At 37.1% G+C, this 26,306-nt stretch overlaps 1 protein-coding gene across 1 annotated transcript in view; it reads left to right on the forward strand.

The window, feature by feature from the left end:
• Positions 1 to 26,306, forward strand: part of LMNTD1 (lamin tail domain containing 1) — a gene marked incomplete at its 3' end in the record, with an annotated part of 301,673 nt that overhangs the window by 36,480 nt on the left and 238,887 nt on the right. The window contains exons 3-4 of the mRNA XM_019625392.1: positions 7,906 to 8,106; positions 9,883 to 9,998. The remainder of the gene's footprint in view (positions 1 to 7,905; positions 8,107 to 9,882; positions 9,999 to 26,306) is intronic.

The raw sequence follows: 26,306 nt of genomic DNA on the forward strand, positions 1-26,306 counted from the left end.
CTCTCTCTCCTCCCTTTCCCCCCTCTCTCTCTCTCCACCTGGGAAGGGGGGTGGGGGGGAATAATCAATGCTCTGGAATTTAGACAAGGAAGTGGGAAAAGAGTGATATTGATGGAGCTGATGAGTCAAGGACCTGGAGATGTCAAGGCAGGAGAAGTAGGGTGTTAGAGGAATAAAGTAAGGGCGAAGGAACTAGAGCTCTGGGTGATGTTGAAAAGCAGGTACTGGTAAATGCATGAAAGCGCTACGGAAGCTAGGCAGCTGTGGTCTGAGGATGGAATACGGGAGTTGACCTTCCAGAGGCTTGTCTATTCCAGAGAGTGACAAACTTCAAGGCCTGGTTTTCAAAGGAGAGTGGAGCTGGAAGTCATGAGAGTCGGTTAGAGTTCAGACATGTGTAAACTCTCGTGATATAGAATGAGATTTATTAAATGAGCTTTACATACTATGCTAGAACACAAACGGATTTTCTTTTTGCTGTAAAAACAATATACCTAACTACATTTTGGTAAATAGAGGGGGAGAATCCTTGCATTCCCACCATCCACACGACTCCTCTCTGCATTGGTGTATTGCCTTCCATGTGTGCATAATTGTAACCATAGTTTACTTATGATGGTCTTTGCTTTTAATTTAACTTTTAACATTTATGATGTAAGCATGTTTGATGTTGTAACATAGCTATTATAATTAATTGATGAGTTCTTAATAAGTGTTTCAAATTACAATTTTGGGACACTCCAGATCATGTATCAAGGCCATGTTTCTAAAGACTCATTAACATGGCATTCAATATCAAAAACAGGCTCAAGATTCTGCATGTGTGTTTTGATTTTTGCAAGTTTTATTACATCTTTAATTATAACTTAAACAATGAGAATTTTTCTTCATGTGTCTTTGGATCCATTCTTGCCAGAGAAAACTTGCAGGGGTTCAGCAATAATGTAAAATAAATTTTCACTCCCCTAAATCATCCAGTCTTTCAGCAAACTTAAATCTTTTCCAACCCAGGAGAAAACCAGAGATGCCCCAGGTAGAGAAATGAGAACCAATGAAAGTATGTAACTCTCTTATGTTGTATCTAGGGTAGGAATATGTAGAGGGTCTTCATAGTATGCTTCTGAAGGGAAGCCCTGAGTCTGATGGTGGAGGAAGACTTATCTAATGTAATCCTTGTACTTTCTAGATACAGACCTTGATTTGTACTTGGAACAAATTTATATTGATATCCCTAACTTTAAATGGTTGAGGAATGCAGTTGGCAAAAGGGAAGGGTGATATTTGCAGCATCAAGATAAGAGAAATCAGAATACTACAGGTCTTCAACAGTAAGACAACAATGAATCATGTCCCTCTTTATTTCTGGTTGAAGTTTCACAATCCTCTTTGGTTTCACAGAAATGAGGATCTTGGTATGTGATCCGGAGTCTCCCAAACTTGTCATTTGGAACACTTATTAAGAACCCATTAGCTAATTATAATGGCTATGTTACAACTTGGAAAATGCTTACATTATAATGTTACATTAAAATAGAAGGGTAGAAGATGACATGTAAGATATGGTTATAATCATGTACGTAATGTGGAAGGCAATGCATCACTTCAGACATGAGTTATGTAGATGGGGGAATGTAAGATTCTCCCCCTCTATTTACCAAAATACAGTTGTATTGTTTTTACAGCAAAAAGATTTGTACCCTCAGATCTCTTGACATTGTTTCCTCCTGACTTACGTGCCCAGCAAACTCCCAACCATGGTTCAATTCACCTATCCTTTTGGGTCACCCAGCATTGCTATCTAAACTCATATAGACCTGTGGATAGAACTCCTACAAAAGTAAGTTTTCCATTGTCAGCCAGACTTAATGCCACTTAATAACCTTTATACTTTGTCCTGGCCTTTTCTTCCTCTCATTTCCAACAGTGGCTGGTCCGAACACTTTCTACTTCTTTTACAGCCCCTAACATGTGTATACCTCAGGGTTCTATCCTCAGTACCTTCCCTTCTTGCTGTGTTCATTCTCCTTCTTTAACTACCATTTGTTGAATATTTACCTCCAAATCTCACCCATTCCCTGCCTGACTCCACATATGCGTATTATATTGGGCACCTGGGTACCTGTGCTCTTGGATGTCACACAGGCATCTAAGGATCAAAGTCATATATTTTATAAACTTTAAAATTTTCTTGTTATATGTTCTCCATTAGAAATATGTTTCAATATTTCTAATGCCATTTATCCAGCCACTGATGCAGAAATCTGGGATGGTCTTTTACTGTTCCTTTCCTTTCCCCTCTCCCCCACACCCCATCATATGAGCATATTCTATGAATTTTATCTCTTAATTGTCTTTCAACTCTATCCCTCCTCCTCATTCCCTTCCTTGCTGCATTAGTCACTCCCGCATCATAAATGACAGTGGTCTCATAACTGGTCTTCCTAATCCCTGAGTTGCTTCTGCCAAGTCACCCTCTTCTCTCTCACCAGCTTACAAAACACAGCTTTTCATATCACTTGGTCTTCTTGAAGCTTTTCAGTAAGCTCCCTCATCACTTAGAAGAAAAAGTTCAAATCTTTAATATGGCAAACAAAGCCCTTTGTGATTTGAACTCACCCTGACCTTTCTAGAATCATCTCTTGCCCCTGCCAGCCTCTTGCACTCAGTCAACCATGCTGAACGTTCAGTTCAGTAAACGTAGCCATCTTTTACACACAACCCCCCCCCACCCCATGCTGTTCCACAGCTGTTCCATTTTCTGATCATCTGTTGATCTACTAATTCATCTCTTTCCATGACTTCTGAGCAAAGTCAGGGGCTTTCTTCTCCCTCATCCTGTGGTTCTTTGATCATCCTGCTATTCCCATTCTCTTTACACTTTACTGTAGCTATTTGCATTTCTATCACCTGAACTAGATTATGAGTCCCTGGAAAGCAGGGACCAGATTTCAATCACTTTTGTCTCCCTAGTGTCTGACATAAATTAGTTGTCTAGGATTTTTATTTTTTAGAGCAATGTTTCTCTGACGCTGGGTTCCTTGTAGCATCCGTTATTGTGCTCATGTCCATTCAGCCTCATTGAATGAATTCTCAACACCATGTGACTCTACTCCTTCACTTCCCATTCACCTTCCCAACTCAGGGCAACAGGATTCCTATCCTCTCCACTTCCAAGAGGCGCTCTTGGAAAGGTGAGCGATGACTCACACATTGCCAAACCCCATAAACACTGTTCAGCAGTGGAATTATCTAAAATATTCCAGAGGGCCGGCCGAGGGGCTCAGTTGGTTAAGAGCTTGCTCAGGAGTGTGAGCTCTGAGCAACAGCGGTTTGAGTCCTGACCGGAGCTGAGCTGCCGCTGAAATGCTAACAGGTGGCAGGATGGCTCAGCTAAAAATAAATAAATAAATAGAATATTCCATGCCTTTGACACTGAGCACTACACTTTTCACTGTAACACTCTCTCTCCTCCCTTTCCCCCCTCTCTCTCTCTCCACCTGGGGAACCCTCTTCCCTCTTTAGCCCTTTGTCTTCCTTCATAAGCTCTTCTCTGCTTGCCCTTCCCTAAGGTTTCATCCTCAGTCCACTGCTCTTATCTTTTACACTCAGTGTAGAAAACTTCCAAATGTCATTTTATCCCTATGGTTTTAACTACCACTTACATTCTGGTAAGTCTCCAAACTGTATCCAGCCTTCACCTCTCATGTGCACTTCAGATTTAAATACCCAGCTGCCCAGTGGACATATAAACTTACATGTTTCATAATCTCCTTAAACATGAATTCAACATCTGCTCTGTCGCCTTTCTTCATCACAGTCAGCCCCACCCTCCCCACACTGAAGGATCCTTCTGAATTTCTTATGTTAGCAACACCACCAAAGACCCGGTCAGCTAACCAGGTATCTTAATGGCTTCTTTGTCTCTTCGCAACTGAAGCACATGTCTTCAGCATGGCACTGCATCCCAATTTCCCACTAAGTAGAGGGATCTTTCAAAGCACAAATTCCACCTTGTTTTTTCTTGTTTTAAACTCTTGAAAGGCTTTCTGTCCTCTAGGATCAGGCAAACATTCTTTAGCAAGGCTTGGTAAGCTCACGGTGACCTGGTCCCTGTCTCCATCTCCATTGCACCTCTTGCCACTCCCTGCTTTGCACTTCTGTGTTCTAGTAACCTTGAACTACTTGTGGTTCCACCTCATTTCTTTGTTTTATCTGTGGTAGTCTCTGCCTAGAATACTCTTTAACCCTTATTCACCTTGATAATCCTAAACATCACCCAAAGCTGATCTCAGTATCACTTTCTTGGAATGTCTTTTCCAATTCTCCAGGCCTGGTGGTTAGGGACTCAGTTCTGGAGTCATGCTGTTTAGATTCAAACCCTGCTCCAAACCTTATTAGCTGAGTGACCTTGGGAAAGCTACCAAACCCCTCCAATCATGAGTTTCCCCAACGGAAAAATGGGTATTAAAGTAGAATTTAATTTACAAGGTTATTAGAGAATTAAATGAGATTCACAATACCTGCCATGTGGTAAAAGCTCAGTGACCACTTTATAATGTGACTCATTCTTCTGCACTATGCTTTATCCATTCTTGTATCACCAGAGCTAGGCTGTGCTTTGCATAGTGCAGGGACTCAGCACAGTCGCTGAATTGAACAAAATTGAATGAATTGACAAATGGACTAGAGAATATTTATGTATGGTGACATATTAAGTGTGTACAAATTGAGCCAAACAGAACAACAGTCTCAGTTAAATGGTTTATTCTGATAAGTGCCAACATTCTGTTGTAGAAAGAGGCTGATACAGTTAGTGTGCAGGGTGCTGTGGAGCACAGCTCAGCTCTACCCTTCAGGAAGGAAGCTCTCACTCCTTCGGCTGCTGGGACTAAGATGGCAGACTTCTTGTGGCTGAGTATCCCTTCTCTGGGGACTGCACTGGGCTGGAAAGAGCTACTTTGTCCAGTGTGCTGCCTCTGCCTCTGCATCTGACTGGTTGGTGCAGGGGATTAATGTCTGACCTTGCTCCACTGCAGGCCAATTTGGCAGGGCCATTCCAGCTCCCAAGTTTGCCATAGACCTGGGTGAGGCTCTGCTGTGACTCCACTGCAGCCCAATTGCTTCCTCTGCCCATTCCTACATCCTTCACATCTGTACAGATATTGGACCAAGAGCACACCCGGTAACATCCTGTGTGCAAATTTCTGTTTTAGAATTTGTTTCCTAGAGATTCCAACCCACAGCATTTTGTGAAGGATGAGAGTCCAGTAAATCCTATTTTAGATGCAATGTATATGAGATGTATATGAGATGTTTAGCTGTATGGCTGGCACCAAAATGGAAGGAGAGAGGATGATGATTATTTTTTAGGGGTGATAGGATTTAGAAAGGGGTGCCAAAGATAGAAGTGGCTGCTTATAGCAGCTTTAATCCCTGGCACACCCTGTACCTTGAACAGTGTAAATTGCGAGCCCTCTAGGCTCTGTGCCCACACACATGTATTTTCCATCACTTGTGTCCTACTGGGAAATGCAAACGAGGAAAGTGAAAGAAATCCCGAGGCTCGTCCCAATGGCATGCTCTTGGGGAAATTGGTAAACTCTGTATTGCAATCATATATCCCCTAGCAGGCGGTGATTAAGTACTGGGCTGCATTTTTATTAATAAAAAAAGGGCAGTAACATTAGAAACAATATGTTACCTGTCCATATTATGTTAGAATTTCACTTTAAAATGATTTGTTCTAGAGAAAAATCCATTGAATAACTTAAGCTAAGAGGTTTTAGTTATTAAACATGCCACAAGGGGCTAGCTCAGTTTAAATTAATTCTTAGTATGGATGGCCAGGAAAGGTTGTTTTTTTTAAACTACAGGGTGTCTCAGAGTTCCTCTTTATGAATGACAAAGAAAGCAGAAATACATTTTAGTACAGGAAATACATATGCATAAAAATTAAATATAGAATTATAAAAATGAAAAAGTGGTGATACTCCACCATCCAACTCCCACGGTGTCGCCTCTGAGAGAGTCGCCATGATGAAGAGTTTGGTGTATAGCTCGGAGAATACGCATATATCTCACATATATTTATATTTATAAAAAACCTGGAAATAATACAAAAACATGGATAGCAAGCCTGTTAAATTTCTTAAGCTAATATAGATAGATGTGAAAACCTCTATTCTCTCACTCATCCTGTTCATTTGAATCTCCTATGTACATAACATAGAAGCCTCAGTTATTTCTAGAATATTGATAGTTTTCTTTTTGCTTCTTTCCCAAAACAACTTCCCGTGAGAACACCAGTGGAACTGAGCGTTTCTTTGGAAGTTTAGCTTCTTTTGAAAATGGCGGTATCTCATCATATTGCAATCTAGTTAGAAGGACTGCTTATTTTCCCCTTTTAATATTTTGAGCTCCCCTATTCATGTCACACCTAGATATGCTGCTTTCATTAGTTCATATCATTTTCAATTAATAATACCAGCGAATTAGAAAGTTTCTGCTTCTTAGACCACTGTAGTATTACTTTTTTAATTTGTTTACATCTATCATGACTTGTGCTGTCTCCCATCCCAATACTGACTGCATTTCTTGTACAAATGACAGCCGAAGGCCTCGGTTATTACTGCAGAAACGAATAAGAAAGAACTCTAGATTTTGAGGTTCATAAGCCATTAAATATACTACCATTGAAAATGATACCTGTTTCCTTGAAAATTCTAAAACAGAAAGTGTGAACATCAAAGATTAGAAATCATCCAATCTCATTTTACTGAAATGAATTTTTAACAGCACAGCAGAATAATCTAATATGCAAATAAAATGTGTCAGAACTCTGAGTGGCTTAAATTCAAATGCATTTAGAGACAAGAATCTAGACAGATAAATCTGGATAAATAGGTTAATAATTTGGTGATAAGACTGAGCCCTTTGCATTAAGAAAGCGAATGCTATTGCTGCTTTTGAACAGTCTCAGCAGACTGGACAGAAACTAGCCAGTCTTAAATAACGCCAGTTATGTGAAGAAATTTTTTGTTTAAAAAGGGTTAGCTATAGCTGGAATTTTTTATTTCAGTTACCAATTTAAATTTTTCAGGTTTAAAGTCAAAATAATGTGGTTCTTAACTATAGATAGCCACTGTTTTTCTTCTAGGAAACAAAGGGGTAATTTATATTCATGTTTCCCTTGTCATAAAAAATAGAAAATCAACACCAAATTGTTATATCTGCAGCATTGACTATAAATAGAGTACTTTTCTAGTTTCTTATGGGTCATTTGCAAGTCTTTAAATCCTTGTTTTGGAATTAGGCTTGTTGTTTTGTTGTTAAAACTCCTCCTTTAGAATGAGTGGGATCTCACTTCAAAGAAGAGCATTCTTAGGACTGCTGAAATGCGTGTGCTTTTTATCTGCACTGGAAAAACCGCTGTAATGCCAACCAGCAACTAAAGGATGCAACTATGATAAGAATTTAAATTTAAAATGGATCTGTAAAATAAAACCGAAAAACATCAACATACTGTAAACTTAATGTGCAATATGGCAGAAGTCTTGAGAGGGAAAAATAAAAAGCTGTAATGAGCCAGAAGCATTAGTGTCTCTGAGATAGTAGAACCTATAAACAACCGTGAAAATAACCTTTTACATCATGCATCCTACAGGCTCAGAACTTTCATCCTTAAAACAAAGGGAATGGTCGTGTCAGGGAGGTGGGTAGAAACCTGCAGAATAAACTACAGATTTTTCAGTGGCCACCATACTTTTGTAACCAGATACCATCTGAATTTTTTTCCCTTAGCTATTATAATAAGCATACTTGAGCCAGTCAAGCATGAACTTTCATACAATAAATGTTTTGAACGCAGTGGCTACTCAACCTTGCCTGTTATTTACTCATACCTAGCGCAGTTGACCATGCCCCATTAAATGGAGAACATTCCCCACTGTAACTGTCAGCACGGCTGCTGCCTGGGACAACCACAACAAACCTGGCTGCAGCTGCCGTCGGGATCCAAGCCTGAGAGAATGGTGATTTTACAATATTCTGCTGACGCTTCCTGGCATCTGTGAGGTGACAATCTCAGAACACCTAGAAAGAAAAACAGTAAGTACTTCTAAAACAGTGCCTGCCAGGGGCTAATAAATTCTTTAGGATTAACACCAGAGACTGATGCAAACGAATTTAATCCCCTTGATGTTTGGGGAGAAATTAGAGCTAATGAATTTTATGTACAAGTCTTCTTCTGTTACAATTGTCTTTTGCAAATATTGCGATAATCTTGCATTGTCCACATTATTGGAAAGCTACTTTCTAGCTATTTTGAACGTATTTCCCTACTGAGCATCTGTACACTTAGCATTTTGATGAGTGCATTAATTTCAAGATCCTGAACTTTTACCGTCATAAAATTTTGAGTTTTAGGAAACAGACAAAAATGTTTTGATGTATATGTGCATGTCACTACTAATATCTTCTGAAATAGGCAATAAATTTTTATTTTTCCGTGAGGTTATCGAAAGTTTTTTCTACTGTCTTGAAAAAGACACACTAACCATAAGATTTTTATAAGAAAGCAAGAGAGTAGGAGTTTTTAGACTTTGTATTCAATACCAAAGTACTCACAAGATGATGAGAAATATGTTCTCATAGTAAATATTTTCTGTTATTTTTTTTATAGCCAAATGTTTCAGTAATATATTTCAAATTCTGGAATAACTCCCACTTGTATGAAGTCTAAATATAATTTCTCAAGTCTTCGATTCGTTAACACATTGGTGGGTTATATTTATGTAGTAGTGTGATGCACTACACTTTCCACTGGTAGCAAGCAAGGGGTTCAGAAAAGGAGGAGCTGCTTTTTGTGAAGCGGCTGATGCAATGTGGTTTTGACTTTGGTCTAGGTCTCTGCCTTTGAATTAGAGAGTGGGGGGTATATTCGGTTCTGAAATGTAGCTTGAAGTGAAGGCAGAACATGTCCCTTTTCTACCACTATATTAAAAAAAATGATAATGGTCTTTGATGACAGCCATTTTAGGATTGGTTGATTTGTTCAGGTTCAATTTCTTAATCCAGGTTCAAAGGGACAAGAGATTATATTATCTGGAAAGGTCAATGGAAAGCTCTGAGACAATGTTTTCCCCAGAGTGTGTATAAATACTGTACCCAGTAAAATATTCAATGTAGGGATATTTTAGCCATGTTCTATTAGGCATTACATTTCTTGGTTGGAATGCACAGTGTAGTGCGCAGTTTGCAGCAGTGTGGATGGCTTCATTTGAGTTTGCAGGGGGATTATCTGGGAGCCTCAGCATACGAATGCTGGCCTCTAGATACGACATGGCATGGCCTGAAATTATTTTATTTGTATCAGCGAGTTCATATGAAGGAGCTATTAAAATTTTAGGATGCCAACAGTGGCCTCTTCTCTACTCCACCCTTCTTTTTCTTTTGCTTTCATCTTCATTTTTTTTTTTAAGCATAAATCCTTCCATAGAGCAATCAAGGGAATGGTAAACAGTCTCCACCACTTACTAACTCCTTCAGTGCTACCAGCAATGCATTTGGGGATGTTCTGAAAGGCCTTGGGGCAGAGCTCTCTGTATGCTTTTCAAAATGAATTTCTCAGCACACACTTTATGTAAGATGGTCCTGAAAGATCTGATGGGAGCAGTCTCCCTACAGTGAGACACCTTGTCCCGCCCAGTTAATTAAAGACTAGAAATTATTTCCTCTAGAGCTGATAAGACAGTGCCCTAACCAGGAGGTTTCCCCAGGAGGCGGAGCACTCAGGCCACGCGCGGTGGCCCATGTTCTCTGACATAATTCAGTACATTCTACAAGTGCTTAGTGTTAAAGAATTGGACGGCTTTTCTTTTTCAGTTACTGATATCAGGGATCATTGGACTAATCCAATAGAGTTTGGAGAATAAAACTAGATGTGGAGAAATATCAATACTCTATTGAACATTTTCTTAAGTTCCTACCTCCTCTGGAAGGTAAGTCATAATAAATCATATCCTAAAAGGGAAAATAGTGTTCAAAAAGGAAGTAGGAAAGCAATTTTTCCAATTTAAGAATACAAGTGAAAAGGATTATTTTTTTCTCCAAAGTGAGTATTAAGGACAGTAGGGCTAATGTATCTGTTTAATTTATTTCAGTTCTGATCAGTGCAACAAGTAAACATTTACTGAGCATCTGTTGGTCCTGGCCTCAAATGAGGTGCTGGAGGTACGAAGATGAAGAAGACACTGCCCACTCGTTCAAATAACTCAGAGCCTGATGAGTCTCAGAAGCACACAATGCACGCTTTCCAAAATATAACAATGATACAACTGAGTTGTTTTCAGGGTGCTCTGGGAATCCAGAGGAAGGGCTCTGAGTTTAGCCTGGGGGTGGGAATTGGAAAAGAAGTGTGGTTGGCGAAACTAGAAGGCAGTTCAGGCAGAAGGGACAACATGAGCTAAGATGGGAAGACACAGAATAGGATGTGCTAATTGGAGAGCTATGACAGCTGTGGACCATGAGGAGCCAAGAGGAGGGGAACGGTAGAGGATGAGGCCAGAGGGACAGGTCCACCTGTCACCGAGGGCCTCATATGCTAAGCTGAGGCACCTGGACTTGAGCCTATTGCTGATGGAGAGAACCTGGAAAGGGCTGAATGTTAAAAACTGTGGAGGGTCTGAGATTTTAACCTTGCAAACTAACAAGTTAGCATGCTACAGTTTCATGAATGGACATAAGACACCTGGGGCGGAGACGAAAGACTTGGTTACTCGTGGCACAGCAGGCAGCCTGAGGTTTAAGTTGGTACTGGTTCATCTTGCCCTCTAAGTTCTGTGGGGGAATAGGAAGGTGGGCGTAGGGGGATATTGTGCACACAGTGGGTTTGCATCGCTGCCAAGAAAACCCGAGCTTCAGATTCCCTAATATTTTATGGGAGAGATGCATGCTAACGTGCCCAACCTTTCTCCTGAAGGGAGATACGATCTTTATTATGCTGGACAGCAAAGAAACCTGCTGTGTCCTGGAGGGAGACACTGTGTCTTCCAATGATGTTTGCTATACAAATATTCTAGAAAAGACAGTCTGGATCAAACACTGTCAGTACCTCTGCTCACAAGATGTGCAGGTATGTTAGAGACCCATGAAGAATTGTCTCCCAACAGTATAACAAATGTGTGTTTTAAATGTATCACCCAGGTGGTAGGTGAAGGATGAGGTTAGGACATTGTTGCAACAGCCCAGGGGAGAGACTTTGAGACCCCAAGTTTGAGAGGCAGTAGGGATGAATTTGAGAGATCTATAGGAGGGAAAAATAGTTAGCTTTTGCCTTCTGAGAGAGAGAGAGAATGGTCTAAAATAGAGGCCAGGAAAGGGACAGATGGTAAATATTTTAGGTTTTGTGGGCCATACGTCCTCTATCGCACTCAACCCTGTCATTCATTATATTGTGAGAGTAGCCATCAACAATACATACATGAATGGGCCTTGCTGTGTGCCAGTAAAACTTTATTTACAAAAACAGATTTATGGACTATAGTTTGCCAACGCCAGACCTAGAATAAACCCTAGGCTTTTTTTGTCTTTTATGATTAGATAAATGGAAATACTAGTAATTGAGAGAAGAGATTTAGCCAAGTTTTTAAAAATTAATTAATTAATTTAGGTGTGTGTTAGCGAGTGTGGAGATGAGTTTTTGAAAGTTTTGAATTTAGGAAAGTAAGAAATATCCACGTATAGATATTACTAGACAGCTGGATATATAGACATTTGAAGTTTAAGACAAAAACAGTGTTAGAGATAATGATTTAGAAGCTCTAATTAGGCATATAGGTGGAAGTTAAAACCCTGGAAGTGACTATCATCCTTCAATGAGAACATGAAGGGCATGTAGAGGTGGGCCAAAGACAAAACCCTAGGAAGCACCAACATTTAAGGACCAGGTTTAAATTAGGAGGTACTTCGAAACTTCAGTGTAACATCTTATGTGTGTGTGTGTGTGTGTGTGTGTGTGTGTGTGTGTGTGTGTGAAGAAGGGATTAGAGAATGCACTTACTTCAATGTTAAAACAAAACAACCCTCCCCAAGACCTTCAACTCTAACCTCCCCAAACTCTATAAGTCATTCATTCTTTATCAGAATAATAATTAAAAAAAAAACTAAGACATTTAAGAGGCAAACTCATACTTTATTCTCCTTTAATTTGTGACTTTGAGAGTAAAGTCAATTGAGAAGGACCTTAATTAGTCATAATGAAATCCAAACTACTTCCATTAGAATCTAGTTTTTCATTTCATCTGGAAAAGGCATAGAAGTAGGTTTGTTCCACTCTTCTCTTTTGAATAGAAGTACGGCTGCAGTCATTAGTTATTCATTTATTTGCTCAGTCGCTTAGCAAATATTTGGTGAGCACCTACAATGTGCATAGTTAGGTGTTCTGGAGGACAGAAAGATGAACATGACACAACCTGTCGATGTTTAGACAAAATAATGGTAACACCAAGCAGAATCTGATTAGTGTCTAAAGAGATGGTCACTAAGGTCGTAGCAGTATTATTGGTGTGTTTTCTCTGCTACTTTTTGTAATTATGCTTAGAATCTTCCAGAAAAAGCATGAACCCATGCTTTTAAATCATAGTGATCTAGGGTCAGGAAGGGGAAACTAAATAAAGCCACATGATTGCACATGCTGTGTCAGAAGAATTTGGAGTAGGAAGATTCAGTCAACACTATTGCCATCTATTTGAGTTAAATACAAGTTATCTTTGGTAGCTTGTTAAATATATTCATATTTCAAGAGTAGAAAATGCCTGCTTTAAAAAAAGAAATATAAAATGTGATAAAGATAATGATTGCGTCTACATACACAAAATGAGTTTGCCTTTAGTTCAAACAACTTTTTAAATTTATATGACAAGTAATTTAAAGTATTTAAAATATTTTTAAAATTAAAAATTCTTTTGAACAGGTTTAGAGTTATGTGAAAAGCAAACAAATAAAAAACAAACATTCTTTCTTGCTTTCTTTAGCTCCAAAATGGAAAAATCCAATATTTAAGAGATAGGGTAAATTATATTGGAGTTCTCTGTTTCATTATCAGTGCAAAACAAGCACCAAATCAATAGTCAGTTTCTTAATGTCACAATCATATATCTACATTTGAATCTGAAACAAATCCATATATTTTCTTTCTTGAGTTATTACTCTTTAGATCAGATGTAATGTCTTATTTATACAAACCAGTGAAAATTTGTTTGCTGAGTATATTCTTTGGTAGTTTACTGTTAACCTCACAGAGAGAGAAACTATAATTTTTACTCCTCGATTTTGATTTTAATTAAAATAACTGAAGAAGCCCCTGGATTATTAACAGCTATTACATGTTCAATTAGAGGACCTATTCAGTCATCCTTTTGAACACTCATTATGGAAATAGATAGTGTTAAATCACAGCTGAGTATAAATACTATATTTCACACAGTGTTTGCATCTGTAAATAATGGTGATTGTGAAAAATGCCTATTTGTGTTCATCTAAGTAAGTTTCTTGGACCTACTAGTTGGATTACAGATCCGACAGGGACTTTGGTAAGTGTGTTCTCTCAAGGCTCAAGGGATGATGGCTCGATGGGCCACTTACCCCCATCCCCACACCCCAAATGCTTTATCTTGAAAGTCTTTCTGGAAATTGTAGGCTAACTCCATAACAGCAATAACCTGGTTCTACATAATCAGAATCTCAGAAGAAATTAATGTGTTATTTATTTTTAATAGCTGAATTAGTAAAAGGAAAATAAGTGCTGTAATTGCCTTTATTGTTTAAGATTTTTTAGTTTTAATTGAAATACTCATACTTGTGGAAAATTTAGACAGAACACAAAAGTATAAAGAGAAACACCATTATAATTGGTTTGGTATATTTGTTTTCAGATTTATTTTTATGCACATAGTTGAATATATAGACAGACAGTTTTGCCTTCAGCTTTTTTCTTAACATTATTACAGAATAATCTGTCTATGTCATTAAAATATTTTGCTTTTAATGTGTTGATATTTTTAATAGCTTTGTTGAGATATAATTGACAATTTATACATTTAAACAATCACCCATTTAAAGTAGACAATTCAGTAGTATATTCAGTTTTCCTAATTGACTGAACCATTTTACATACTCTGCAACAATGTATGAGAGTTACAATTTCTATACATTTTTTGCCAATATTTGTTCTTTTTGTGTTCTTTAAAAATTATACTCATTCTAGTGAAATAGGTTTAATTTGCATTTTCCTAAATACTAGTGATGTTGAGCATCTTTTAATGTATTTATTGACCATTTTTATATCTTCTTTGAATAAATATTTATATCCTTAGCCTATTCTTTTCTTTTTTAAATTGGGGATTTGGGGGAGGAGAACAGTGTTGGAGAATTGGGGAAGGAGACCAGCAAGTTGTTGTTCTTCAATCTTAGTTGTGGAGGGCACCATTCACCATCTCATCTGGCTGCCCATCGGCAGCTCATGGCCTCTGAACTCAAGGTGCTGAGTTCAATCTTAGTTGTGGGTGGGCGTAGCTACCATCCCATGCGGGAGTGGAACCAGCAGCCTTGTTGTTAAGAGTGCATGCTGTATCCACTGAGCCACTGGGTGGCAGCTCAGCTCAAGGTGCCAAGTTCAGTCTTAGTTGTGGGTGGGCGTAGCCACCATCCCATGCAGGAGTCGAACCAGCAGCCTTGTTGTTAAGAGCACACGCTCTATCCACTGAGCCATCCAGGTGGAAGCTCAGCTCAAGGTGCCGAGTTCAGTCTTAGTCGCTGGCAGGCGTAGCCCACCATCAAACAGGCAGTCTTGTTGTTAGGAGCACGGGGCTCTCACCAGCTGAGCCATCCTGCCACCTGTTGGCAGCTCAGTGGCAGCTCTGCTCGGGCGCAGTGTCACTGGCCCATGTGGGAATCAAACTGGCGTTCCTGTTGCTCAGAGCTCACACTCGTAAGCTAACTCTTAATCGACTGAGCCACTCGGCCTGCCCCTTAGCCTATTCTTAAATTGGTTATCTTTGTATTATTGAGTCATGAGAGATATACATATACATATATACATATACATTCTGGATACAAGTCCTTTATCAGATATATGACTTGCTAATATTTTCTCCAAATCTATGGTTTGTTTGTCTTTTCACTTTCTTTGGTATCATTCTTAGCACAAAAGCTTTTTATTTTGATTAATTCGCATTTGTTTTTCTTTTATCACTTGCATTTTTGGTGTCACATCTTAAAAAGCCTTTGACTGACTGACTGAAGGTCACACATATTTAATCTTGTGTTTTCTCCTAAGAGTTTTCTAATTTTAGCTCTTACACTCAGGTGCATTATCCATTTGGGGTAAATTTCTATGTAGGGTATAAGGAAGAGTTCCAACTTCCTTCTTTTGTATGTGAGTATCTGGGTTTTAGCACCATTTGTTGAAAAGATTATTCTTTCACCATTGAATTGTCTTGGCTCCCTTGTCAAAAAGCAGTTGACTGTAAATTTATTTCTGGATACTCAATTTTATTTCCTTAATCTATGTCCACTTTTGTCAGTACCACACTGTCTTGATTAATGTAGCTTTGTAGGAAGTTTTGAAATCAGGAAGTCCTCCAACTTTGTTCTTTTTCAGGATTGTTTTGGCAATTCTGGGTCCTTTCCATTTCCATAGGAACTTTAAGATCAGATTAGATTGTTAAATTCTGAAGAAAAAAAAAATCCATCTAGGACTTTATGGGAATTGCATTGAATTTGTAGATCTGTAGATAGTCTTACTTCTTCCTCTTCAGCCTGAATTCCTTTAATTATTTTTTCTTGACGAAGTGCCCTGGCTAAAATTCCCAGTACATTTTTGAATAAAGTAATGAGAGTGAACATTCTTGTATTGTTCCTGATTTTAGGGAGAAAGCATTGTCAGTGAAGGCCTTTGGGACTGCCACTGCCACTTATGGTAACAAGGCACCCCTCTCCCACAGCAATGTTGGTGGAGACAAAGAGGGGAGCATCTTGAGGCACCTCTCTCCCTCAGGCCAGGTTGGTTGGGGTAGGGGCCATTATTGTCTAAAAGTTTTCTATCTTGCTAGGCTATTTCTTTTCTAATCCTTTGGTTAGAAAGAATTGGCCCTTCTTTGGGATTTTTTTCCTCTTCTGTCTGTGCTAATTAGCACAGGTTACTACTTCTCCAGCAAAAAAGAAACCCCAAGGATCTCACTGCCATGTCTTTCCTGTGGTCCTGAGCTTTATCTCTACCTTTCAAAGTCTTGTGTTTATTTTATAGATGTCTATAGTTTTAGTTGTACCTTTGTGCTTATCTTTGAGCCATAATTAATAACTAGTAAATATATAAGTTGATTCTGACTTTTGGTATTATATATAATTCTTCAGCAAACATCTTTATTACTAAAAAATTAGGATAGATTATTAAGAAAGGAAATACTGACCTGAAGTATGCGAATATATTTAAGATTTTTGGCATATTTTGCCAAATTGCTTTTCAGAAGGAACATACCCACACATACTTCCACCAGCAAGGTGTAAAAATATTCATTTCAAAAGATACCCTAGCCAATGGACTTTACACTTTTTCCCCCAATTTTATAGGTGCATATTGGTATGAGAGTTAAATTTCTACCATGGTTTTGAAAGATATGAAGGACGATTATCATTTATTATAAAATAAACCACCAGAGAAAATATATAACAATAATACCATCACTATTTGAATGCTTAAAACATGCCAGACACTGAACATTTAACATTTTATTGTCATAACAACTTATGAGGTGAGTATTATTATCTCTATTTTTATGAGAGTGGTGAGTGGTGACAATTTACTTAGGTCACATAATTACTAAATGGCAGAACTGAAATTTAATCTAGGTTTCACAAACTCCAAACCCCTTGCTTGGATTCACCATGAGTAGCAATAGTGAGCTGATTTGTTTAAATGACTAACAGGCTTATTCACTGTCATAAATGAAGGGCTGAATTAAAATATTTTTTTCTCAATATTAGCCGATGGCATATAGGAAAAACCATTTAATCTACTGATTCTAATTTCAATATATAGCTATTAATAATTGGTAATGGAAAAACCATTCAAAGATGCCAGATTTTTACTTTAATTGCAGACTATTAAAAACCTTCAAATCAATATCTAGTTTTAAAATATGTGAATGATTTCTTTTCTAAGAACTGCATTCTAGAAATTACAGTCATATCTGGCAGAAAACAAGCTGAGTTCTATAGAATTGTGGTTTGGGTGGGTTTGGATGTGACTAATGCTTTATTTAGTCTTAAGAGATTAAAAATATTTTTTGCTTTTAAAAATTTTTCACTCAAGTCCTTTAAAGATGGATCTAATTATTGTTAAAACTTCTGCTATGGTGACAGTGCTTTTTTTAACTTGCTAAATTAATTTATTGTTGTTTTAATTATTATTAAATTTATCAGAATGGTATTAATAAAATTATATAGGTTTCAAGTGTACAATTCTGTAATACATCATCTATATATCGCATTGTGTGTTCACCACCCAGAGTCAGTTCTCCTTCCATCACCATATATTTGACTCCCCTTTACACTCATCTACCACTCTCCTCTCCCCCTTACCCTCTGGTAACCACTAAACTGTTGTATGTGTCTATGAGTTTTCTTTTGTTTGTCTGTCTTGTTCATTTGTTGCTTTCAGTTTTATATCCCAAATATGAGTGAAATCATATGGTTATGTACTTTTTCTGTCTGACTTATTTTGCTTAGCATGCTAATCTCAAGATCCATCCATGTTGTCACAAAGGCAGCATTTCATCTTTTCTTATGGCTGTGTAATATTCCATTGTATATATGTACCACATTTTCTTTATCCAGTCATGTATTGAAGGGCACTTTGGTTGTTTCCATGTCTTGGTCACCATGAATAGTACTGCAATGAATATAGGGGTACATATATCTTTACAGATAAATGTTTTCAGATTTTTTTTGGTGTATACTCAGGAGAGGGATTGCTGGGTTGTATGGTAATTCTATTCTGAATTTTCTGAGGAACCTCCATACTGTTTTCCATAGCGGCTGTACCAATTTACATTCCCACCAGCAGTATATGAGGGTTTCTTTTTCTCCACAACCTCTCCAATACTTGTCATTACTTGTCTTTGTTGATGATGGCCATTGTATCTGGTGTGAGGTGATATCTCGTTGTGGTTTTGATTTGCATTTTCCTAATAGCTAGTGAAGTTGAGCATTTTTTCATATATCTGTTGGCCATTGTATGTCTTCTTGGGAGAAGTGTCTGTCCAGGGGTGTAAGGATGGTTCAACTTATGCAAATCAATCAATGTGATACACCATATAAACAAAATAAAGGATAAAAATCATATGATCATATCAACAGATGCAGAAAAAGCATTTGACAAGAGACAACATCCACTTGTGATTAAAACAGTTAATAAAATAGGTATGGAAGGAAAGTATCTCAATATAATAAGGTACCTCAACATAACATCATATATGACAAACCCTCAGCCAATATCATGCTTAATGGTGAAAAACTGAAAGCTTTTTTCCTCTAAGATCAGGAACAAAACAAGGCTGCCCTCTCTCACCAGTTATTCAACATAGTATGGGAAGTCCTAGCCAGAGCAATCAGACAAGAGAAAGAAATAAAAGGTGTCCAAACTGGGAATGAAGAAGTCAGATTGCCACTTTTCGCAGATGACAATGCTTTGAAATAGAGGAATGAGCCAGCAAGATATTGCCATTCCAATCTCATCTACTATAGCAATTAAAACTTGAATCTGCGTTGAGGGAATTATAATAATAACACAGAGTCAAATGGCACAAAAACCAAGTTTTATTCCTTATACCTAGACTGCCATTAGTGAACCCCTGTGGAGCGTCTTAGGGTAAGAAGAATATCATAAATTAGTGCAGGTGATCTTTATGCAAAGTGGACAGAGGTGTATAATTACTGTAAAAAGAATATTTAATAATTTTGAAGTCTTGTTTGAGGATATATCTGTATTCATAAAAAGATAAAGCCCCCAAATGTTTCAGTTCAGCTAATTTACCATATTTTATTAAGTTGACCCTAAATAGGGAGAGATCAATTATTTCCAGTTGCTATTCTATGGTATCATTTGAACAGCCTAGATATGGCCCTTGTGTTACCTGTTAAAAAGTATGCAAATGATGAGGACTTGTTAGGCATAAATCAGGTTATAATAAAAATACTGAAATCCAGTATAATGGCTATGGTTAGTTGCAATGGGATTTTGATAAAACACAAAGCATAGTACATATATCTAAAGGATGAATACCATATTATTAATCAGAATTCCCGCTGTTAATATCAGTTTTACATTTAATTTTTGTTAATTAATGAACAGTGTATTTATTTAGAGAAAACACAATAGCTCACTAAATAGCTTTTTTATACAGCCAAAAGAGAAAGATTATTTAACAATCTACTGTGCAAACAGCATGTACTCATTTGAGAAAGCATTTTGGGGAAATCTTTTGCCTACAGAATATTGAGTAGAGTGTTTGTTTATATGTACATGTAATGTATATAAAAATTAATATGTATAAACATTATATATATATATATATATATGCAATTTTATTTACTTTTTAAAAACTTAATTGTTCTTTTCCCCCTGGAAATCATTAAACATTTTCTCTAGGTGAGGAAGCCTGTTGTCTCCATTCCTTCATGTATTATTGAAGAAAATGACATGAGTAACATTTCAGGTGTCAATTTCATGCTAGGATGACATACACTGCAATCCAGTGTGATCTTGAAGTTAAGGTTAACTCAACCCTGATGAAATTTGTGGAAGATAAAATTAGGAGATATAGTCAAAACATGAAAAATTCAAAAGAATCTGATTAAGTTTTGCTTCCTCCAAAGAGATGAGGTTTTATGTGTAGGAGTTAGAATGATTTACATTAAATACATATTTGAGTTTGTTTTACTCAAAAGTTTAAATAAAATATTTATTTTTGAAACAGTAAGGAATTGATATAAAATTTGGAGTAATGATATATACAAATAAAATTACTCACAACATATTCAGTTGGCAGTCTATACCTGTCCATAGTTCATAATATTTGTGTATGGTTGGGACACACACACACACACACACACACACACACACACACACACACTTTAGAAAATAAGAAAGTTTGACGCTGTGCTTTGAGTTATATATATTTTAACCATTTTTGTAGAATCAAAATATTGGTGGGTATGACTGTGGAATTGGCACCTTTTTCCATGCTATTGAGAAAAATAAGTGAAATACTGGGAGACAATATTTACAACTTATACATTACATTTACAATAAAAGAATAAAATACAATTTATTAATTTCTTACAAATTAATAAAAGAAAAATAACCTCATTGAAAAATGGGCCAAAGATATGAAGTAATATAAAAAAAAAAGAATTCAATTTCCATTGTAATCAGTGAAATGTAAATTCAAAAAAGAATGAGATGACATTTTGTCCATTGAATTGGCCAAAAAAAAAAGTATATTTAGGGTGCTGTATATGGAAGTAGAAAATGGTATAGCTTTTTAGAAATAATTTGACAGTATATAGAAAATGTAAATGTATTTATTCTTTAACCTCACAATTGGACTTACAGAATTTATCCTATAGAATTATTCATACAAATGCACAAAGATATATGTATATGGATGTTGATCATAGCCTTGTTCATAATACCAAAAAGGGTTATATCTAAATGTTCATTTATAGGATAATGATGACAAAAATTATGGCTTTTATAGACTGCTATGAATTCATTAATCAGGTAGCTTTCTATTGGGGACCATATACTTTATTGTCCAAACTAGGCTATTTTTGGTAATGAAAGAGGGCACTGTTAATAATTAATCCAAGAAAATGGGATAAACCTAGAATATTATTGTTTAATTCAGTATGCACTGATGTGGAAAAATGTCCAAAGCACACTGCTAGGTAAAGAAAACACTTTACACCCCTCCCTCTAAATATATATATATATATATTAATCTTCCAAAAATAAAACTCTAGGTATTATATTTGTGTAAATGCATAGAAAGAGGCTTGGAAAAATACATGCCAAACTACTAATATTTGTTCCTCCTGGAGGGAGTGTGGAATTGAGAAGGGTGAAAGTAAACTTGTTCTTTTAAACGCTATGTCTTTTTTTTTTTTTTTTTTTAGCTGAGTCGTCCTGCTCCCTGTTGGCAGCTCCGCAGCAGATTAGCTCGGGCCGGACATTGAACCGCTGTTGCTCAGAGCTCAAACTATTGAGTGAGCTCTTAACTAACTGAGCCACTCGGCCGGCCCTAAACTCTATGTCTTTTTTAATTGATTTCAAAATCAAATAGCAATAAAAAACATTAAAAAATTCAGACTATTAAGAAAGGGTCTTTGGATGCATTACCTAATAATTTAGTTTTGTTAATTGTGATGATTGCTTCAGCTGATATGGTAACCATCAAGTGAAGACCCTAAGATGTCTCATTGCAAAGCTGAAGGCAATGGAATCACTCTCAACAAAAAAGCTTTCTTAATAATAATGAACAACGAGCATTGTGTTGTTACCAGATAAACTAGAAAGTCACAATTATGAATCAGCACAGATTCTATATTCTGTTAAAGAACTTAACAGCTTGACAATCATTAAATGTCAGGTGAAGAATGATTATAAAGTATTCTGATGAACCAAGTCCTAATTTTAGGGCCTTATACAAAAGTCTGTGTTGTTGGAAACAGTTCAGACTATATCTGACTTTGCTAGTGGCTTCCTGATGGAAAAACGTAACTAACTGCAGGTTTTTTTCCATGGTAATGATTTTGCTGGTCATTCCGTGATGTCTTTGGAACACCATGATTGACAGTCATGCTGAACTAGCATTTTATTTATTTCATTTCTACCATGTGCCTGGCACTGTTCTAATCATTAGAGATACAGACAAACATTAAAAAAAGCCTTGCCCTCACAGAACTTACTTTTTAGTTGTTGGAAAGTAGGAGATAGATACTAAATAAGATAAGTAAAACATAAAATTTATTAGATTGTGATGACTGTTATGGAAAAATCAAAATGGGTCAGAGAGTGCTGAGTGTGAGGGACATTTTATTTTTAAATAAAGTGACTAAAGTAACGAAAAGACCTGAAGGAAATGAGGGAGGAAGCCAGGAGGATAACTGGGAAACACGAAGAGCGAGTGCTCAATGCCCAAGCTTGCCTGCAGACTTTGAGGAACGGCAAGGAGGCCAGTATGGCTGCCCCAAAATGAGCGAGGGGAAGAGTAGGAGGAGTTGAAGAGCTGAAGCCAGGGAGTTAGGAGCCTGCTCCTCAGGGCTTGTGGGTCGTCATAAAGACTGGCTTTTACTCAGAGCAAAATGAAAAGACATTGAAGGATTTTAAGTAGGAGTGAGATGATTTAATTTACATTTTAACAGGATCATTCTCCAAACTCTTTACCAACTGCTTTCATCCATTGGAAAAGCCAGCTCACTAGGGTTGTGATTATTAAATTGTTTGATGTATTTCCAGGTAAGAGTTGATAAAAGGCATGCTTAAAACATACTTATATTTAGGTCTTAATCTCAAGTAACTACAAATAAAAGTAACATTAGGCAATTTTGATCCAGTTCATGGAACAAGAAAGCCAACAGGTTTTCCTCACTTATACTTCGATTCTGAGGAAAAATTCAAAACAATAGACATGTTGTATAGGAATTGAGAGAGAGAAAAGCTCTTAAATCCATTTCCTTCCTCCCCCTCAAGCCCCCCATCTTTACTGCCCCAGCCTTTTTCAGGACATCATTTCTTCCCTGGAGGATTGTGGTAATTTCCTTCTACCTGGTTAGGGTGCTTTCAACCAAACTTCCTTTCTGTCAGTACCATAGTTCAGATATTTCTTTCCTAAAATACTACAGCAGCTTCCCCTAAACCTGTCTTTCTGCCTGCATTCTTCCTTTGCCTTCAGTATATTTTTCAATTGTGTTATCAGAAAACTTTTTCTATTATGGAAATACTATTCTCAACTATCATGTTTCAATGGCTATGTAAAGGGTTCAGGTTAAAGTTGAACTTCTTAGGATGGCCTTGAGGCTTAATGATTTTATCTAGTCCTGCTTACCTCTATCTACTCTGCTGACCTCATCTCACAATATCTATGTCCATTTTTAAAGAACTACTTACAGCTTCCTAAATGTGGCTTCCTTTTGATTCCATGCCTTTGCACATACTACTTCCTTGGTTCACTTCTTGTCATTCAACATTCAGTCCACGTGCCACCTCTTTTGGGAAGTCAGGGTTAGTTACCTGCCTTTCCTATATGCACAGTACATTTGCAGTTATTGTAACAATTGGTTTACTCCATAGACTTATAAACTATTTCAGAGTCTAAATACTATTTGTTTTTGTATTTTCAAGACCTACCATATAGCAGATGATAAATAATTGATCTCGGAAGGAGATAAGGAATATTCCATGAAGAACAAAGTGAGGGGGGAAGATCGGTATGTACTATAATATAAACATGACCTCGGTCCTGGACTGTAAAGACAAATCAAATAAAGATGCCAACAATTAAGTGAAATTATTTGAGGCAAAAGAAACTGGTTCAGCACTTTCCCTTGCCCAGAGTTTATTAGGCACTTAAAGAAAAATGAGTATATTGAAGGAGAATTTGCAAATTATGGCTGCTTTTACTATTATTGTCACTAGTATTTCAAATAAAGGTTTTTATAATACATACATACATACATCTGTTAGATCCATGTTTTTATATGATATTTTTTTTTCTTAAAATTCCAAGGAATATGAAGGCCTCACAGTGGCCTCTTGATAGGTTAGACTAGAGGAAGAATTGCTCATCAAACTAACAGCTCTTGCTACAGTGATTGAAGATCTCTCAGTCACTCTGAGATTCCAGTGCAGGCTTGCAAAGGATGAAGGGAGCACTTCATCTTGTGACAGTTAAAGCCTGTGACAGTTAAATGGAATTAGGTGTAGATAACAAAATGCATTCATTTAATGTAACAAATATTTTTACCAGCTACAATGGGCCAGGTGCTGACCTAGGTACTGGAGATACAATTTATTACACAAAGTTCTGCTCTTGTGTAACTTGTATTAGAATGTCTTCAATTTCCATTCTATAAATGAACATGGGGTTAGAAATTTTGTGAGACCAAAAGACTCAACAGGTCTAGTTTGCCCTTGAAAATGGCAGGGAAGCGGAAGAAATCTGAAAGCTGAGCTTTCTGTAATACCCCTGGCAGCTTTCCTGTAGAGCCTGAATTAAACGAAGGGAAACTTCATTCTCTTGTGGGTGTGCTTCCCTCAGGAAACAGAGGCCTATTTACTTTCAACACAACGTTTTGCAATGATGCTTTGCCTGAATTCTTTCTCCCATATGTGGTTTTTGGTGTCTGTGTTGGAATTTCTAGAAACTCTTGTACTTTCTTTTGTATTTTTTTAAATTTTATGTTTCATCTTCATGTATTAGGCCACTACAGAGAGTGATACTACTCCCAGCTAATAGAATGACATGTTGAAGATATAGTAAACTTCTTTAGTTTATTTGGAATTTGGTGGGAAACTGAAAAATATTAAATGACCAATAACTTTTGCCACCAAGTTATATGATAAATGAATAGTCTATTAATAGTAATAAAAAATCATTTTTCCGTTTTGCCCATTATTCCTTTGTCACTCATAATCATTCAATGTGACAGTCCAACTAAAGTAGCCAGTGGCTAGGTCATCAGCAAAGCAATAACTGGAAGTTATAGACCATGTGTTAATTTGTGAATGGGTATGGAGGTTTGTTCATTTCAGATGGAAGCATATGAAGTGGCTTACTGATTTGTAGTCTTTGTCTAATTTCCGGGGAGGATTTAGTGGGATATTACCAAAAAACATTGAAACGAATGATTTAGAGCTATGGTTATGGGTAGCAAAGTGTGCTGGAGCAGGTGTTCTTGGTCTGAAAGACAACCTTCTATTGCATTACAATTTATATTTTCTATTCTACTATTCTATATTTTCTTTCTTTTTTTGTGGGGGAAGGAATTGGGGAAGGGGAACAGACAAGTTGCTGTCCTTTTGTTCTTCAGTCTAGTTGTGGAGGATGTCGCTTCACTGGCCCATGTTGGTGTTATCATTGCACTCTTCCCGGGTGAGGCAGTTGCTCGCGGGCCATTGGAAGACCACTCATGGTTGCCAATGGCAGCCCACTGCAGCCCCACTGCAGCCTACGCCATTGCTGGTGACTCACAGCAGCCCAGCTCCAGGTCGAGCTGTTGTTCATCATCTGAGCTGTAAAGGTTGCAGCGTCACTGGCCCTCACGTGGGATCCGAACCATGGCCCTGCTGCTCAGAGCTGGCATCCCAAGCCAACTCTTAACCAACATGCCACTTGCCGGCCTTCTATATTTTCTAATCCACTACTTTATATTCTATTCTTTCTATTATTGTTAATATGCTATTTCTACTTTGTTATGTTTTATATTACTGTTATTATTACTGTATATTTTCCCATTACTAGCCTGTTAAGAGAGATCAATAGATTAAAAAAAAAAAGTTCCTAGTTTTACCTTTTATTTCCAGGAGTGTTTAAGACAAAATGCCCTACTTATTTATTTTTTTCAATTACAGTTGGCATTCAATATTATGTTAGTTTCAAGTGTACAGCATAGGTGATTAGACATTTATATAACATATGAAGTGATTCCCCTGGCAAGCCTAGTACCCACCTGGCACCTTATAGTTATTGCAGTATTACAGTACATATTCCCTACGCTGTACTTTACATCCCTGTGACTATTTTGTAACTACCAATTTGTATCTTCACCTTTCTCACCCAACCCCCTAAACCCCTTCCCATCTGACAACCATCAGTTTGCTCTCTGTATCTATGAGTCTATTTCTGTTTTGTTTATTGTTTTGTTTTTTAATTTTTTTAGATTCCACATATAAGTGAAATCATATGGTATATGTTTTTTCTGTATCACTTATTTCACTTGGCATAATACCCTCTAGGTCTATCCATGTTGTTGCAAATGGTAAGATTTCATTCTTTTTTATGACTGAGTAATATTCAATTATATATATGTACCGTATCCTCTTTATCGTCTCTCAGTGTGCACTTAGGTTGCTTCCATATCTTGACTATTGTAAATAATGCTGCAACTCAGCCTCTGGGTACTAAGTAAATATTTGCTGGATAAATAGAGATGCATGTATCTTTTGAATTAGTGTTTGGGATTTCTTC

Source organism: Hipposideros armiger, unplaced genomic scaffold (assembly GCF_001890085.2).
Source record: "Hipposideros armiger isolate ML-2016 unplaced genomic scaffold, ASM189008v1 scaffold_624, whole genome shotgun sequence".
NCBI classification, from domain to species: Eukaryota; Metazoa; Chordata; class Mammalia; order Chiroptera; family Hipposideridae; genus Hipposideros; species Hipposideros armiger.